This window comes from Camelina sativa, chromosome 12 (assembly GCF_030686135.1).
Source record: "Camelina sativa cultivar CO46 ecotype springtype chromosome 12, ASM3068613v1".
NCBI classification, from domain to species: Eukaryota; Viridiplantae; Streptophyta; class Magnoliopsida; order Brassicales; family Brassicaceae; genus Camelina; species Camelina sativa.
Window position 1 is genome coordinate 22,756,696 of NC_141891.1, and position 19,946 is coordinate 22,776,641.

Below are 19,946 nucleotides of genomic sequence, written 5' to 3' on the forward strand. Positions count from 1 at the left end.
TATTATGTCCAGGGCTAATTTATATCATCAATCACTTGAATTTGGAGCTCAAAACCTTATTCAACAACATGATCAGTCCTTGAAAAAAAAAATTTCAGGAAGATTGTCATGAAAAAAAAAAGAGCATTAGGAAGGAGTCATTGACGTTTAGGAAGAACTCCTTGAAATTTACGAATAAGTCATTGACTTTAGGAAGATCTTCCTAAAACATCATGTTGGATATTTCTATTTGCTACCTTTATTGTGAAACATCAATATGTGCACATAATCAAATCATTATACATCACTAATGAAGTAATATGTGATACAATAAAGTAAAACACATATAAAGAGATTTCAAAACACATTTTTAAAAAATTTAGGAAGGATTCCATAGCTTTTAGGAAGGTGCTCTTTAATTTTAGGAAGACCTTCCATAATGACGAACTCAAACTTCCACTCAAGTGTCCATTTTCCCATCTTCATCATCAACTCTCTGCTTTGTTCTTGAAATATTTGTCATCATGTATATCATCAATCACTTGAGTTAGAGCTGAAAACCTTATTCAACAACATGATCAATCCATTAATTCAATTTTTGTTTTAACATTACTTCAAGAGATATCTTATATATCACCCTACATTTAAACTAGTTCTGCAACACTACCAGATTGATTAACTTTAAAACCCAAAGAAACACTACGAAGTTGATCTATGCTATTAGCAAAACAATTCAAAAACTCATAGCAAGCTAGGTACCTACCAATTCAAATCAGTCCTTCTAATCTCCATCTCCTTACAAGCTGCACTATAACAAACTTATAAAGCTTCAAAGCCTTGATTCATCAGTTTCTTATGCTTATCTTTCCCCATTTCTAAAAAATATGCTCTACACATCATCTGTTTTTGACAAACAAAAAGCTCACTCAAACTTACAATAACATACAAAAAAAAGTTTAACGATTGGTGTTTTTTGTTAGTTAACTGACTTGCAATGATTTAAAACGAGAAGCAAGAATAAAGAGAGCTTATGAACAAAATTCCAGAGTCCAAAACTCCAATTGATTTGATATCTTATTTGATCCTATTCATCATTGGTAACTCTCTCTCTCATGTTCCTCATTTGCACTTTTAACATCCCTACACACAACAACAAGTCAGAATTTACAAAGAACAATTTCAACATCTAACAATGAAAATTCTAAAAACTTACCTCGATTAACAGATTCGAGAAGAGCGAACAAGATTCTCTCACTGAAGCTCGCCGTCGCTGAGTCCGTTTTCATGGCCGTGAGAATTCGCGGGACTGAAACAACGGTGGCGATAGATTTGATGTATGCAACAAATCGAGTTCGTCGTCTTCATCAACACCACAATCAAATCGAAATCTATCGGTTCTTCCCTCCAAATCTAACTTTTGTTGTGAAAACCCAAGCTCCAAACACATGCTCCTTCCTCAAAAACAGAGCTTGTGGATTCGTCGGAGATTTTGCGTTAGTACGACCCTAAGCTTCTTGTAAGATTCTGATTTTTTTTTCTCTTTTTGTCATTAATTAATATAACAATTAATTTTAGAAAAATGCTAGTTTTGGAAAAATTGAGCGTGTGTGCTAACTTTGGAAGAAAAACTTAGAATGGTGCTAGTTTAGGGTATTTCTCTATAAACTATCAAAGGGGATAAAAAAAATTGCGAAAATGAATTAAAACACTGTGAACTCAGATAACCTAAATAGAGATGTAAAATGAATAAACTCCGACATGTTATACCGGCTGGGTTTAAAATCTTTTGACACTATAAAAACCCGTTCCGCAAGATCTATAGGAGTAAATAGTTACACATACTCCAATTGAGGACATGATTCTAATATCAATTTTTTTCGGACCATAACCCATTTTTCGATTAGTTACAATTATCTTTAAAAAAAAAACAATATACTCGAATTGAGAATCAAAATTAGGCCTAGGCAAAATACATGGATCTGAAACCCGATCCGACAATCCGATCCAAACCCGTATCCAAAATTTTAGAATATCCGAATGGGTTCCAAATCTCTAAATCCAAAAACTCAAACCCGAACCCTATCTGAACCGGAATCCAAACGGGTATCCGAATATACCAGATCTGAACCCGAAGTCTAGAAATACCCGAACGAATCCTATACTTCTAAACCCAAAAACCCCAAAAATCCGAAATACCTGATTCAAACTCTAACAGGTACCCACATGCCCAGGCCTAGGGTTGTATGTGCGGGGTTAACTTTCAAAAAAAAAACTAAATTTACAATTAGGTTTAGACTATTTTACGTACATACAGAGTTACATTTGTAAACGTACTTGTTAAAAATGATATTAACATGCATAATCCAAGTTTTTACCAATTTAATATTCAATTTATTTTCAGTTTAGTTTAGAAAAAAAAAAGATGATTAGATTTATGTATATAAAAAAAAATAGTAAACAAAAGATAGTATATCTGTTTCGAAAACCTATCCCGTCCCATATACTATATGTCTGAGTACATTTATTTCTCATTCAATCATTTATTTATCTATGAAAAATACAGTTATATAATGTCTTTATTTTTTAAAATTACTCAGGAAGGTCTTCCGTTTAAAATTAAAAATTTTAATTAATTATATTAGTAAACATCAAATTATCGTAAAACTCTATTTTTAGGATTGTGAAACCCTATAATTTTAGTTTTTAGGATCATAAAAATTATAACTTTAGGATTTTTATATTGTTGTTGAGATCGAAATTTCGAATAATGATTGTGTGATGTTTGTCACTAGAGCTTGGTCTTCAAGAAATCTACGTATCACACAAGGTTTTTTTGTTTTCTATTAACATATCTTTTTGTAAAAATAAATCATGTGACTGTTGTTTTTTTATCTCCTCTGGTCGGGTAGGCTGCTTAAAATGCCAAATGTGATACATTTGCAAACCTAGACATATATTATGGATTTAGTGACAAATTTAAAGGTACCAAAAAAAATAAATCTGTTTCTTATATATTATTGCAATGGCACATCATGAAAATCATAGATTCAACATGAAAATTTTTACAAAAGATGAAAGAATTGAAATGTTAGATAGCAGATAAGTTGAATGAATAGATCCATATTTCTGAAAATTATAAATGCATTGAATCACCTTAAGGGTAAAAATGCTTGCTGATTTTGATAGTATGTTCATATGTGTGAGAACCTGACAATGCAAAACATTAATTTAATATAATTTGACAGATCAAATTAAAATTCATGATAATTATCAATAGGTAGGTTAGAATAAGCTTACTTTTGCCTAATCTTCCAAATTCTTGGATTTCTGGAATTTCTTTGGTTTTTGCCGTTTCTTCGCATTATTGATGGAACTCTTCAATGAGATAGTGGTAAAATTCTTGTGAACTCATATTTGTAATATCTTACAAACCTTTTAAGAACGGACTTCAACAGTAATGATATTGTCATCTTGATTTACGGAACTATCTTTTTTTTGAATCTAATGTTAAATTATATTCAAAATAAAAATAACGTTTTTACAACTTGTGCAACTTGTTGTTGAAAAACAGAGTGGTTTAAAATACTAGATAAGAATCAAGAACGAGAGGAGAACCAGGCTTGCAAGCCGTTGTCATATTGTCTATCCCCTAAGAGTATAAGAGATAACAACCGATCTCGCATTTGTCTATCCACTGTTGCGATTATACGAGCTGCTGGAGTAGGTGACTGTCCATGACGCCTGGCGTTGCGTTCTTGCCAAATGTTGTAGATAACTGTTTGGAAGAGATAGCGGACCATGAAACTCTGAAGTTGATCCGGCCATTGTCTGCTAACTGATGGGAGGAGTGAGTGCCAATCAGTTGTTTACTTGTCCTTGAGAATGTTTTTTGCTGTAGCTCCCCAAAACTCTGACCCGAAACTGCAGGTGAAGAAGAGTTGGTTTCTTGATTCCAGCGCATTGTTACAGAGGTAACATTACCCCGGATAGACTCGAGTTCCATTTAAGCATTCGATCACCTGTAGACAGTCTATCGTGCACTGCAAGCCAAACACAAAACGAGAGTTTGGGTGTAGAGTGCTTAAACCATACGGCGTTATGCCATGATACGGTTGTAGCAGCGTGGCGAATATTATTCCAAGTATCACGCGTGGAAAACTTTGGTCTATAAGCATCATTTTGCCCCTTCCATAGCACCACATCCGCCTCTGAAGTGAGATGGAGCCATGAACCATGAAGAGCCTCTTCGATAGCGTTAAGAAGAACCGCTCGATGCCGGCGCCGTGTCCCCCAGGCCTCTGCCACAGACATGTTCCGGGAGATTCCCATATCAATAAAACCTCTGTTCCCCGTAATATCCACCAGGCACCCCATGTCGGACCATTCATCGAACCAGAAAGAAGTAGTGCGCCCATTCTTAATTGCAGTTTTACATAAAAGTCTGGCTATGGGGCGGAACTTGAGAAGTTTCCTCCACATCCAAGAACCGAGTGTTGAAGATTCTTTGACTGACCAAAAACATTCACTCTCGAGCAGGTTCCTCTCAGTCCATTTAACCCACAGTGAGTCCGCTTTAGAAACCAAACGCCAAATCAGCTTGAGACAGCATACGTCATTAGTTTCTTTCAAGGAGCGCAAGCCTAATCCATGTTACCTTTTAGGTTTGCAAACATCTTCCAAAGAAACTTTCGCTTTGTGAGGATTCAACTCGGGTCCAGACCAGAGAAATGCAGAGCAGAGCTTGTCAATTTCGCGTATACACGCACGTGGGAGGCGGAATGCAGAGAGCCAGAAGGCACAAACACTCCATAAAACAGAACTTATTAGATTGAGACGACCTGCATACGAGAGGAAGCAATTAGTCCAGGACCCTATACGCTTCTTGATCTGCTCAAGCAATGGTTGGTAGTCCATTGTAGTGAGGCACTTAGTAAGGAGAGGCAAGCCCAAGTATCTGACCGGTAACACACCAATGTCAAAATGATACGTATCCTTTATGGTCTGGTGTATAGCAGCTGAAACACCAGCGAGGAAAACCGTGGACTTCTCCATGCTTATACGCAGACTTGACCACTTTGCAAAGACATAAAAAACCTTGACAATACCAGCAATGGATCTCATCTTCCCATCAGATAACACCATAAGATCGTCTGCAAAGCTCAAGTGGGTCAAACCAAGTTCCCGGCATCGGGGATGATAGCCAATCTGTTGTGAACCAGCCGCTTTGTCAAGCAGTTTTGAATGAACATCCATACTATTTACAAATAAGTAAGGAGAAAGAGAGCATCGTTGGCGTAGTCCTCTTGCACTATTGAAAAAACCAGCCAATTCTCCGTTCACTTGGACTGAAAATGATGCAGTAGTGAGCAGATCATAATCCAGTGGATAAATTGAGGAGGAAATGCCAAAGCCGCCAGAATGTTTGCCAGAAAAGGCCATTGGACTGAATCAAATGCCTTAGATATGTCTATCTTAGTGGCGCAACGTCCAGAAATGGTATCCTTGTGATAATCCTTCACGAGCTCAGTGGCGAGCAAAACATTTTCTATCAGGAGACGGTCTTTGACAAAAGCGGATTGATTGCCTGCGATGAACTTGGGGAGAATTTGTTTTAGCCTGTTAGCTAGACGCTTCGAGATGACTTTGTAGTGAACATTACAGCAGGATATCGGTCTATAATCTTTCATGTCTGTAGCATCCAACCTCTTCGGGATGAGGGAGAGAATGGTGGAGTTGACTCCTTTTGGTAAAAAACCTTTCTCGAAAAAAGACTAGACCGCCAAGGTGAACTCTGAACCAATTATGTCCCATGTGCGTTTATAGAACTCACAAGTATAGCCGTCGGGTCCCGGGGATTTATCGTTAGGCATAGGAAACAGAACTCTTTGGATCTCCTCCGATGTTACCTTTCGTGTAAGCTTACTCTGGTCCTCCTCAGAACAGCAGAAGGCAAGGAGAGCTTGCAGATCCTCGACAGTGACCCCCTCAAAGTCATTAGGAATAAGTTGCAGGAACTCGCGAAAAAAGCGTTCAGCCTCTATCTTGATATCCTCCCCCTGAGTGAGAATTCTACCATCCGGTTTATGAATCTCCCGAATGGTGTTCTGGGCACGCCTTGTAATTATAGCATGAAAAAATGCCTTGTTGTTCTTATCACCAATCTGCAACCAATGAAGTTTAGAGCGTTGTTTTAAGAACTTCTCCTCCAGACCTGCAATCCATTCCCATCGTTTAAACGCCTCCTTCTCTGCAGCCATACTAGCAGGAGAAGGGTGTAACCGATTCACTTCCTGCTTTTGACATAGATCATCATAAGACTCCTTTACCTTCTTGACAAAATCACCCAATCTGGTCTTGGCCAATGTGCGAAGCTGCGGCTTAAGAGCTTTTAACTTCTTTGTAAAGCGGAACAGCGTGGAGGTGGACATGTGAAGAGGCTCAGTATGTGTCGAGTAGTCTTCCACCAGAGGTCTAAACTCTTCCATATCTGCTACAACATTGACAAATTTAAATGGTTTTTTCCCCCGTATTGCACCCACTGCAGCAATATTTAGGTTTATTCGACATCTAAGATGGTCTGAACAACCTCCTGCGTCAAAAACAGAGTAAGACTGGGGAAATTTTTCTGGTACCATACATCATTTGCTAGAACGCGGTCCAGACTCTTTGATATGAGATCATGCTCCCTATTATTACACCAAGTAAATAGAGGCCCATTGTAGTGACCCTCACTAAGGGTAGAAATCCCAAAATAAAAATTCGAGGAAATGGCCCGGAAAAGACTTAAGGAAGTAGCGGAAGTAAAACAAAGAAGAACAACCACATGAAGTCCGAGGAAAAATTCATGAGTCGGAGAATGGCTGAGCCAAGACTGAAATAACTGGAGGTGCGATCGAGCCCTTAAGGCTGGTCGAAAATGATCAGTCTATGCGGAAATAGCATCCGCGAAAGTCGGGTAAGTACCGAGAAAAATACCGAGACATCCAAGAAGAGGTCGAGACAATCCGTCGAGAGTGTCGAGAAAATTGGTCGAGGAAATCCATTGAGAGAGTCGAAGGAATCGACAATGTCCGAGAAACGCCGAGAGAACCGACGATGTCCGAGGTATCGAGAACATTGTCCGGACATTGGTCGAAAGAGCCGATAGCATCCGAAGCATCGAGAGAATTGTTCGGAGCTGGTCGAAGGATTATCGACGATGGTCGAGAACTGTCGAGAGTGCCGATAGTCGCGTCCGAGCGATAACAAGAAATCCGAGGATTGTCGAAAGAGTCGGACGAGGAGGACGGAGCTGGTCGAGAAAACGCGGAAAACATGTTTTCCCAAGGAATTGACCAATCAGCTTACATGCAAGGCATGCAGAGATAATTTTGGTGGTTTAAGAAGAATGGCGCAAGGAGATTGGGCAGTGTAATGCACGCGCCACATGCAGCCAAATTTTCGCCATTTGTCGAATTCCACTAAGGGAAGAAGGAGAGAAGTCGAGCCTATAAATATGGGCTTCATTTGAGAAATTTCTCTCATTTCTCTCATTCCACTCAAACGAAAAAGCTTGCTTCTCTCTCTAAATCTAGAGAGAGAGTGTCGAGAGAGAGAGAGTTTGTCGACAAAGATTGCCGAGAGAGTTGAGGGAGATCGTCGAGAAGAAGATCAAAGCGAGGTGCTGCTTGTGTCGACAGAAAATTGTCGAGAGAGTCGAGGACTTGCGGTGAAGCTGATCGAGAAGCTGTCAAGCGTGAAGGAATTGTCTGATCCGCGGTGCCGTGAAGTCCAAACATCACCGATCACGTCAAGGTGAGTTCTGTGGTAAGTTGTGTGTTGCATGTAGACTAGATTCACGGTAGAATCGGTTAAATGGTTGCATGCATAAGTTTGGTAGGATTCATGCTAGATTCATGTTAAAGATTACATTGAATTTGAGCTAGGAATCACCATGGAAGACCGCGAATGAATTTGGACGCATTTAAGTAAATTGGACTTACTTAAAATTTGGACAAGGCTATTGCATGTGAATTGGGAGTTGAAGTTTGTTAGCAATTTTGATTGCTTAAAAATGGTTGCATGCATGATTTAAACTTGGTAAAGTTTATTTGCGATTTTTATTGCATAATATTGAGTGAGGTTATTGCATGCTTAAATGAACCTAAGAATTTAAAGAATTAAGTTGAAGGGCCTTGCATGCGTAAATCGGATTAGGATTTAAAGGGGTTAAATCATAAACGGTTGCATGCATATTAGACTTGTTGCATTGCATGTTCTATTCTTGCTTCATTTCTTGCATGCGTGCTTGATTAATCGTTGCTTGAATTGTGGTGGTGTTTTATTTTAGCTAGTCTCTTGAATTTGTTTCTTGAGTCTTAGCTAGTGTAGTGTGTCGATAATTCTTGTTCCATAAGCGTTTGTCACGCGTGAGTTCCCGATGACCACTCGCGCGGGGGCACTGTTACGGCTGGCTAGCTACCAGCGTAACCGCTACATGACGATGTAGCTAAGATTGTGGGCTCATTGCTGGTGACCTTTGTGGTCTCGGCATGAGGGGGATGGCATGGAACGGACCAGATTATCGAAGGGCCCTAGGTGTAAAGAGTCTAGAGTATTCAAGTGTCCCTTGTTTATGTCTAGTCGTCTTTACATGCGCGTGTTGTCTAAGAGTCTAGGATAGTTCAAGTATCCCTTGTTTATTCTAGTCGTCTTAGAGAGTTGCGTTTGGTTCAAGAGTCTAAGTGTTCTTTAGTCGTCTTGTGTTGTGTATAGCGATGTCTAGATCATCGAGTCAAGTCGTTGGATCTAACTTTTCTCGCTTGTGTATGGTTTAAATTGCTTCCGCTATGGCTTTTGTTGCGTTGCTTTGATTACTGGCTAGCTTGTTTGCCTTGCTTGTTTTCTTTGCTTGCCGGGGTAGTTGGGTTGGGAAGTTAGTATCCTGTTTAGGAGAAAGCGGTACCCAGGCTCACTGAGTAATCTTAGATTACTCATGATAATATTTTGGTCTTGCAGGGAAGCGTAAGCGAGTTTAGAGCCGGAGCAAACATTAGGGTACCGGATAGGGTTTGACGTGTTCTTTGTAAAATCCTATATTTTGTAAACGGTTATGTTTATTTTTCCGACTATCTTTATATATTGCTTTAATGATTCATTTATGATGAATTATTTTATTAAAGTGATATATACGGTTTTCAGGAAAACATGGCAAGTTGCAAATGATACTCGGCCTTGTCCGGGCCAACACAACGCGTGCTGTGGGAGGCAAGGGTTGCAAAGCCTAAGCGAACCTCGGCCGTGGGCGGAGTCGAGTTCAGGAGGACTGGTCGGGAAGCTGCAGCTTCCGTCCCTCGACCGGACCACCAGGGTGCGGTTCCCACAACAAGTAGCGTCTCGGCGCCGTCCGATGGCCTCCGTGGTCATAGAGCGGTTCGGGGGCGTTACAACGGTGGTATCAGAGCGGCGTTTTCGAACCCGCGAGCACTTGTGCATTTCAAAGTTTTATCGAGTAAATGTGTCGCAAGAAACATTAGAAACTTTTATCCGGTGGTTTGCTTGTCTAGTTCTAGGGTGAACCGTAGATTGGACTAAGCATCTGACCTTGTTTTTTGTGGGTTTTAGAATGTCTTCAGGTGATTCAGGTTGCGGAGACGGTTCAGGGAGTGAGGGGCCGAGACATGAGGATTTTGGGCATCACAATGGGTATTTGTCGACGGAGTCGGAGAGTAGCCATGAGCCAATTGACCCGGAAACTTGGAGTGTGGACAAGCTATTGGACGAGGATGATTTGGATGTTGGGATTGAGGATGGTGTGTTAGATGCTAATGACACCGAGTTGTCTATTGAGACTGATCCATCGGAGTGTTCGGACGAACCAGAGGAGATGGAAGCGGATCAGGATGATCAAACGATTGTATTGGAAGTGGGCGAGTCGAGCCGTGTCCAAGTGAGGATAGATGCTCAAGGAAAATTTCAGACCGTGCCAGTTGGAGAGCATGGAGAAGCAGCGTCTAAGTTTGCCGAGAGGCTGCAGAAATTGTTGTTGGAGCTTGTGGAGGATACCAATCCCGAGGAGTTTATGCGAGAGTACCCGGATACAGTCGAGAGGATCCTTAACTTCTTGACAGAAGCGTACGGGGATGGAGAAGAAGCTAATGTTGAAGCGAACGGGGTAACACCCGAGACTGGAGATAGCCGTACAGAGCAGCCGGTAGAGGAGAGGCCAGAGACGGTCGCGAGGATCATGCTTGTACTGAACGAGTTGCAATCACCGCAGAGAGCGGGTGAGGGTGTGGTTGAGCCGATAGAGTTGGAAACCGCGATAGAAAGAGGTGAAGGTGGTGAAGATCAAAAAATCGAGGAACCAAGGACCAGAGAAGTGGAGGTGACCGACGTTTTGTCGAGTGATGACGAGGGGATACCGACGTTTGTGGTAGAACCGATGTATGACCAAGACCTGATACCGAGTGACTTAGACCGAGAAGCTGAGGAAGGCGTAGAGCCGAGAGATGACATGAGGCCAAGGGCTAGTACAAGCCGCGATGTGAGAAACCGAGGTGGACCTGACCGAGAGGAGCCGGATCTTTTGATGCCGAACCAAGTTGTACCCGACCCTGAGGAGTCAAACCAGATCGTGCTGGGACGCGATAGTCCTATTCGAGCTGTACCACTTCAAGTGGTGTTTACTGATCAAGAGCGGGAACCAAGAGACCCATATTGGGAAAGAATTGATAGGATGGCGGCCCTAAGGAGAACGAACCGAGAACGTATAAGGTTCGAGGAAGGAGAAAGTAGTACTAAGAGACCGAGGGTTTCGTACCAGGAATTTCAGGCAAGGGAACAGCCTGTGACCACACAGCCGAGAGGGCGATTGAGGACGAGAGCCACTGCTAGGAAGAGAGTAGTGTACCCCCAACAAGTTGTTAGGAGGAGTATGGCTTATTGCGATCTGTGTGAGGGAGTTGGACATTGGACCAGGCACTGTTGGAGACCAGAGCTGAGGCGGATGTGTGATCCGACTAATGTGGAGTGCGAGTGGTGCGGGATGCGAGGGCACTTTGCCTATCGCTGCCCAAACCTAGACCTTATGAGATACACGAGGCCGTGTGATGTTTGTGGGATGCCGGGACATTTGAATGGCCATTGTTGGAGGACGAGACCGCGACATTTACCGATCCCCGAGCATGTTGTGTGTACCGAGTGTGGGACGGGAGGACACTTCGCTGATAGCTGTCCGGACCGAGTTGTGCAAGAAGAGGGGAATACATCGAGCCAACTTGTGCATACGGGAAGGAACCCGTTAGACTGAGCTACCCGAGTCGAAGAGAGCCCAACGAATCAAGATAGAACCTCATTGTCTGCTGCCTCTACCTCAACCGCATCTCCCGCAGAACCGCGACCTGATGAGCCAGCTAGGGAGTGCGAGTGCACTTGTGAAATGTGTACTAGGCTCAGGAACCCGTAGACTGGCTGGGAGTAAGGGAAGTTTTTGGGTGTTGTGTAAGGGTTGGATAATTTTCTTTTTGTTGTAAGTTCTAGACTTGACCTCGTTGTATTAGTCTAGGATCCGAACCCTTAGGTTTGTCGGCTAAGTGAAGTAGAACCTTGTTGTCTTGTGTAAAAGTACTTGTGTTCTTTAGCCGAATTTGTGTTGTTTGTGGTACTATTTAACTCTTTGCTAATCTTGGCTTGTTTAATTACTTGCTTGATTGTTGCTTGAGTTTTATAGGTTGCATGGTTAATTATTTTGCATAATTAGCTTGCATTGTTCAGCGTGATCGATGAGGATTCACATTAGTCACCGCAAAGCGCGATCAGACAAAAGAGAAGAAGATCAAGAAAGATCAAGAGAGTTCAACTAAGAAAAGGGCAATCAGTTCAGCTAAGAACAAAAGAAAGAGAAGAGAAATGATGGAGAAGGATGAGGCAAATCCAAAGAAATCGAAAGAGGAAAAGAGCGGTGCAAATAATTTGAAAATGGCGAAACAGTTTAGGAAAGGCAAACCCAACATGAGCAAGAAAGTGGCAAAAACAAACTAAGAAGATCGGATCAAGCGCGATCAAGAAAATGCGAAAGTAATGCATGATCCAAGTATTAAGTGCACAAGAGGGTGCAAGAAGATAATACATGGGAGGTGAAGTTTTCTACGAATTGACTAGAGGGTGCAAGAAAATAATGGATGACAAAGACGAAGAAGCCAATCTGGTGCTAGATGTCGAAACAAGTGTGGTTCTATTGAGCCAAACTTGGAAAAGAACTAAGAAGGTAATAAAATTTGGAGAAAAACCAAGGAGTTGGGAGATAGAGGTCAACAATAAAGTTGAAGGTGTTACATCAAAGTAATGGCGTGGAAACTAAAAGAATCAGTAAAGTTTTGTAATCGGATCAAGGCGTGAAAGGAGTCGGAGGGAACCAGAATAATTACCAAGGCAAAGAGTCAAGAAAAAGCTGAAGAAAGAGAAGTAGTGAATCAAAGAAGTTAATCGAGCAGATAAGTCATAGTACATCAAAAAAAAAAAATAAAAAAAAAAAGAAGCCTTAATACTCAAAGCGAGATTTAAAAATTTGAGAGACCAAGTAAATGCTGGAGATGAAGAAGCTTTCCAAAAGCATCAGCAAACGGTGTAAGTGGTACAAGTATGAAACAAGGCTATGGGGACGAAAGAACCAAGGAAAAGAGAGTTCCAATAAAAATATTGGCATAGTGGTAATCACAAGACACGGACACTTGTGTGGAGAAGTGTCGATATCTCAAGGAGAGGAGGAGAAGAAGTTTGAGAATTCGGGGACGAATTCTTATAAGGGGGGGGGGGGGGAGAATGTAGTGACCCTCACTAATGGTAGAAATCCCAAAATAAAAATTCGAGGAAATGGCCCGGAAAAGACTTAAGGAAATAGCGGAAGTAAAACAAAGAAGCACGACCACAGGAAGTCCGAGGAAAAATTCATGAGTCGGAGAATGGCCGAGCCAAGACTGAAATAACTGGAGGTGCGATCGAGCCCTTAAGGCTGGTCGAAAATGATCAGTCTATGCGGAAATAGCATCCGCGGAAAGTCGGGTAAGTACCAGGAAAAATACCGAGACATCCAATAAGAGGTCGAGACAATCCATCGTGAGTGTCGAGAAAATTGGTCGAGGAAATCCATTGAGAGAGTCGAAGGAATCGACAATGTCCGAGAAACGCCGAGAGAACCGACGATGTCCAAGGCATCGAGAACATTGTCCGGACATTGGTCGAAAGAGCCGATAGCATCCGAAGCATTGAGAGAATTATTCGGAGCTGGTCGAAGGATTATCGACGATTGTCGAGAACTGTCGAGAGTGCCGATAGTCGCGTCCGAGCGATAACGAGAAATCCGAGGATTGTCGAAAGAGTCGGACGAGGAGGACGGAGCTGGTCGAGAAAACGCGGAAAACATGTTTTCCCAAGGAATTGACCAATCAGCTTACATGCAAGGCATGCAGAGATAATTTTGGTGGTTTAAGAAGAATGGCGCAAGGAGATTGGGCAGTGTAATGCACGCGCCACATGCAGCCAAATTTTCGCCATTTGTCGAATTCCACTAAGGGAAGAAGGAGAGAAGTCGAGCCTATAAATATGGGCTTAGTGGCTTCATTTGAGAAATTTCTCTCATTTCTCTCATTCCACTCAAACGAAAAAGCTTGCTTCTCTCTCTAAATCTAGAGAGAGAGTGTCGAGAGAGAGAGAGTTTGTCGACAAAGATTGCCGAGAGAGTTGAGGGAGATCGTCGAGAAGAAGATCAAAGCGAGGTGCTGCCTGTGTCGACAGAAAATTGTCGAGAGAGTCGAGGACTTGCGGTGAAGCTGATCGAGAAGCTGTCAAGCGCGAAGGAATTGTCTGATCCGCGGTGCGGTGAAGTCCAAACATCACCGATCACGTCAAGGTGAGTTCTGTGGTAAGTTGTGTGTTGCATGTAGACTAGATTCATGGTAGAATCGGTTAAATGGTTGCATGCATAAGTTTGGTAGGATTCATGCTAGATTCATGTTAAAGATTACATTGAATTTGAGCTAGGAATCACCATGCAAGACCGCGAATGAATTTGGATGCATTTAAGTAAATTGGACTTACTTAAAATTTGGACAAGGCTATTGCATGTGAATTGGGAGTTGAAGTTTGTTAGCAATTTTGATTGCTTAAAAATGGTTGCATGCATGATTTAAACTTGGTAAAGTTTATTTGCGATTTTTATTGCATAATATTGAGTGAGGTTATTGCATGCTTAAATGAACCTAAGAATTTAAAGAATTAAGTTGAAGGGTCTTGCATGCGTAAATTGGATTAGGATTTAAAGGGGTTAAATCATAAACGGTTGCATGCATATTAGACTTGTTGCATTCGTTTTGCTTAAGTCGCTTAAGTTGATTGCTTGCATGCGTATACAATAATCCTAAGTTGCTTGATTTATTTTCTCGCTTCTTGTGTGATTATTGCATGTTCTATTCTTGCTTGATTTCTTGCATGCGTGCTTGATTAATCGTTGCTTGAATTGTGGTGGTGTTTTATTTTAGCTAGTCTCTTGAATTTGTTTCTTGAGTCTTAGCTAGTGTAGTGTGTCGATAATTCTTGTTCCATAAGCGTTTGTCACGCGTGAGTTCCCGACGACCACTCACGCGGGGACACTGTTACGGCTGGCTAGCTACCAGCGTACCCGCTACATGACGATGTAGCTAAGATTGTGGGCTCATTGCTGGTGACCTTTGTGGTCTCGGCATGAGGGGGATGGCATGAAGGGCCCTAAGTGTAAAGAGTCTAGAGTATTCAAGTGTCCCTTGTTTATGTCTAGTCGTCTTTACATGCGCGTGTTGTCTAAGAGTCTAGGATAGTTCAAGTATCCCTTGTTTATTCTAGTCGTCTTAGAGAGTTGCGTTTGGTTCAAGAGTCTAAGTGTTCTTTAGTCGTCTTGTGTTGTGTATAGCGATGTCAAGATCATCGAGTCAAGTCGTTGGATCTAACTTTTCTCGCTTGTGTATGGTTTAAATTGCTTCTGCTATGGCTTTTGTTGCGTTGCTTTGATTACTGGCTAGCTTGTTTGCCTTGCTTGTTTTCTTTGCTTGCCGGGGTAGTTGGGTTGGGAAGTTAGTATCCTGTTTAGGAGAAAGGGGTACCCAGGCTCACTGAGTAATCTTAGATTACTCATGATAATATTTTGGTCTTGCAGGGAAGCCTAAGCGAGTTTAGAGCCGGAGCAAACATTAGGGTACCGGATAGGGTTTTACGTGTTCTTTGTCGGAGCGAGTTTAGAGCCGGAGCAAGAGTCTAAATGATACTCGGCCTTGTCCGGGCCAACACAACGCGAGCTGTGGGACGCAAGGGTTGCAAAGCCTAAGCGAACCTCGGCCGTGGGCGGAGTCGCGTCCAGGAGGACTGGTCGGGAAGCTGCAGCTTCCTTCCCTCGACCGGACCACCAGGGTGCGGTTCCCACAACAAGTAGCGTCTCGGTGCCGTCCGATAGCCTCCGTGGTCGTAGAGCGGTTCGGGGGCGTTACACCCATGGGAAGGCATATCCACAAGGGTACAATAATTTACCAGTTGCTGAAACTCACGCATACCAGAATGAGCAGTAGGCAGAGCAATCATACGAGAATGCTCCTCCAAGTCTAAAATCTCGTTAAAATCCCCATACATTCACCATGCCTTGTTATTGATGATTGGTGAGTCCTTGTGAGCTCGCAAATCGTCCCATAAGCAGCGTCTCTCTTCTGCAGTGTTCATACCATAGACAAAAGAACACAAAAATTCTTCCTCTTGATTCTTCAATTTGACTAAGCATGTAATAAGCTGGTCACTTTTGTAGAACGGAGTGAGACGGACATGCAGTCGCCACACCACCCAAAGACAACCTTGCCTATTGCATTCATAGTTCGTTAATATCGACCAACCTTGAAACAATTTAGGACAAAGCCAGTTAGCCTTCCTCTCTCGCACCCGTGTTTCTACTACACAACCAAACTGAAAATCCTGCTCAGCTACCCACTTCTTTACAACGGAATGTTTAGATTATTTGTTTAAGCCACGAACATTCTAGAAGAAGCTCGACATCAATTATGTTTTGGGGGGGGGGGGGATTTCTTCTCCTCTGATCCCTAGGTGGAGTCCTAGCAGATTGAGTTGAAGTGGTGGAAGGTGCTTTTTTAGAATCACGTGGTAAGGAGGGTCGCAGCGAGACTTCAGTAGGTTGGCGAGACGAGGTCTCACAGACCACTAACGGCTTAGGTTGCGACGTAACAGAGTTGTCCTAAGTTTGAGGAACTGGTAGGTCTGGTGGTGGTGCTTGGGCTGCATCCGCAGGGACACCAGCCACCCCACTGACATCAGGTTCAACACCATCTTCTTGTCCACTAAGAACCGAGAAGGTATTTGATAAGAGAGAGTTGTCTGCCGTAGGTATTCCTTTAAGCTTACTCTGACTACGCCCTGATTTGGGAGAACTGCAGGTGGAGATACCTCCTTAGCGTTAGCGCCCTTAGACTCTGCTTCAACTAGCACAGAAGACACAGCTGCTGGAGTTGTAACAGGTAGAGGAAATGGTCACTAGGGGTGTATCCGAAGGTGCTTGAGTAACAGTGTCGATTGAGGCAAGACAAGAGTCTCTTGTGTGACCCCGTTTACTACAGCCCTCGCATCGAGGTGGTAACCGGGGGTAAGAATACCGTACCACAACGTCAAGTTCGCCCTCTTCCTCACCAGTGAAGACAATTCCTGTGGTAATTCCTTTGTTAGATCAGCTTCAACCAACATTTGTGCTTCATCAAAAGACATACAGGCCTCTGTTTTTGGGTGCAGTCTGATCGGTTTACCAACAGCACTGAACAAGAACTCAAGGCCTTTATCCGTAAACATCGAACGAGGGACATTCGTTAAGTGTACCCAGAGCTGAACTGCCTTCATTGCAGGTTGAGTTTCTTCTGCATAGGGTGACCATTTTGACACCACCATTGGGATATCCATAAGGTTCCTGATACTAGGTTTTTGTGTGTCTTATCCTAGCAGGTCTCAATTAACCTTATGTGTTGTAGTACTTAAGGTGTCAATCCAAATGGGATGTTGCTAACAATCAAGATGCAATCAAGCAATCACAAGTCAAGCCAATTCAAGAAGAGTGTTTGTCTAACAATCCTAGAATGGTCAAAATGCAAAACGAAAATGAGTTACAGAACTAGAAACGAGAATGCATGACAAGAAGCGGAAATGAATAAAAACATAAACGAGTCTAAGCATGAACTAAATAAGCGAGAAACGAAACAGTCTCGGGAATGTAATAAAAATCAAAAAGATAAAAGTCCTAAGGATGGGAGTAATTGACGTCGGTGGAGTATCCTAGTCTACAAAGTGTTTAACATACCACAAGCAATCTATCCCTAAACAATGAACATCACGACTTAGCTAATCCAATCTCTTGACAGAAGCTACTCAGACTCAACCACTTCCAAACCTAGCTCTCGCTAGAGAAACATGATCAAGCATGACATGACAAACAAGTTTATTCATGTCAACAAACATCCCAGACAGCTAATCTCTTAGGCTAGGAACGTAAGTCTCTGGCACTAGTTGGTCAGACATTTCATCAAACACCTTTTGGGTGTGGAAATGTCTCAAACCTAGTCCCAATTGATTAGAGAAAAACTAGTATTTCTTACTCTAGTCCATAAGGGAATCATTCAATCAACGCTTAAACACTCTACATCCTAGGATCCTCCACCTAATCTATCCCATCCTCAAGAACTAACGCACTACTCAGATCCGAAAATCATCGTCAACAATACAAACTCAGAAAACATTGAATCAAGCATTCTTAGATAGGTAAAAATGAGAAGAACAACTTTGTAGACGAAATCTAATGCAAAAACTCAATAAAATCAAAGCTATGTGGATTACAAGGCCGAAATACGTTTTTGGTGGCTAGATCAACCTTAGAAAACAAAACAAGATAAAAACTAAGATCTCTTCAGCCAAGACTTAACAAAATGTATTTATAGTAAAAACATGTAATCCCTAAAACTTAAAACGACACGGTGAAGCGTCGGTTTGGGAATCTCCTGAAGCGCGTAAGACGGAACGTCTTCCTGACATGTGCGGTCGAGTCGTGTTTCGTCTCTCCCTAGAGTGAGGTCGAGTGGAGTGAGTAGGAGCGGCTCTAGTGGTGTGAGTGAAAATGGCTCGAGCATGGTCGGTGAAAGTGGCTCGAGCTGGATGTATACGCATCCACTAAAACGATGATAACTCTTGAACCGTACCTCCGATTGGCTTGAAATAAACGGTATTGGAATTATGACTCAATTCTCTACAACTTTGATGAAGACGTCAAAAGCTGAATCCCTAGAACGGTGGCTCGAGTGATGGCTCGATTGTGGAAGTGAGGAGTAGCTCGATTGTGGAAGTGAGGATGGCTCGATTGTGGAAGTGAGGAGTAGCTCGATTGTGGAAGTGAGGAGTAGCTCAATTGTGGAAGTGAGGAGGGCTCGATTGTGGAAGTGAGGAGTAGCTCGATTGTGGAAGTGAGGATGGCTCGATTGTGGAAGTGAGGAGTAGCTCGATTGTGGAAGTGAGGAGTAGCTCGATTGCGGAGGTTGAGCGTGGCTTGGTTGCGGAGGTTGAGCGTGGCTCGATTGCGGAGGTTGAGCGTGGCTTGATTGCGGAGGTTGAGCGTGGCTCGATCCTCTGCGCTTCCAACGTTTCCTAGACACCTGAAAAACTCCGAAATGCGCAATGTATGCGAGGATGATGCAGAAACTTCCTAAACATGCAAAATGTACGAAAGAGGTTCTAAAATGATGCAAAACAATTAGTTGTCGCAGCTAAATGCATGATAAATACAGGCGAAGGAGATGCAAAATATAGACATATCAGTTCCACATGCCCCTATTCAGTACCCGCCTCCGCACTCCCTCACTTCGTATTCGAAACTTCACCGTGTTATCATTCACCGCGTAAACATCGATCAAAGAGGACTTGTCTCCAAGTCGCCAGATCTTATTGACTATCATATGTATCTTCCCCACATGAGGAGCCTTTGCGTTTAAAAACTTACCAATCAGAAAGTCCTCCCAAAGTGGCTTCGCTCCGTCGAAAACCTCTTTCGGGACTACAACCTTCATCTGACCATCCACTTCCACTGGAACAAAAGGTTGTTTTGTGTAGACATGCTTACAAACGACATTCCCATACGAGCGTTTGGTGACAGGGCGGTCCTCACGCCGTACTTGGTTGACAGAATCTTCCTGCTCTATCGTCTTCAAAGTCTGACCAGCCAGATCCACCCGTGGACAGTCAGGATCCATCACCGACAGTGAAGCCTCCCTGGAATTGGCCAGAGAAGCCGCCACCTGCAGCATACGTGCGAGAAACGCAAAAAACCTAGTGTCGCCCTTTTTTCGCCTTATAGATAGTTTTGTATTTGGTTTATCAGCTGCAAAATTGTTAGAGTTACAAAATTGTGACAAAAAAGTTATTGATGTTCATTATACGAAAGAAAAAGTCTATCATAGCTCATCATTACTATATTTTTAGAGACTTACAGATTCATCTCTGATATGCTTTGTATTCTATATTGCTTCCATGGGTGGAGTATCTTGACATGGATATGCCAACTTATTAATACATGTGGATTCGATAACCATTTTTTTGTTTTTCTTCTTTTGTGATCGATGTTTTGGAGTAAGTTTAGGTTATTTAGAATGATAGAAATTGGATGATGGGCTATTGCATTATGATTTTAGGTTAGAATAAATCTATACATAATCTTTGAGATATATAGCATATTTAGTCTCTGTTTTAGGAATATGCTCCCATAAATTCGAATATCTCAATTTAATTTTCTATTTAATGTATATATACGATTTAGAACCACCTTTTTCCATAATTTGTGTAAATTGTTGGGATTATCTCATTCCATATTTTGTAGTTATATACCAAAAGTAGTTGCCAAAATATCGGAATTATAAGATTACAATATTTCCAAA

At 42.2% G+C, this 19,946-nt stretch overlaps 1 pseudogene; it reads right to left on the reverse strand.

Moving 5' to 3' along the window:
- Positions 1–3,575: 3,575 nt before the first annotated feature.
- Positions 3,576–19,319, reverse strand: LOC147930926 (uncharacterized; annotated as a pseudogene).
- Between the last annotated feature and the right edge of the window lie 627 nt (positions 19,320–19,946).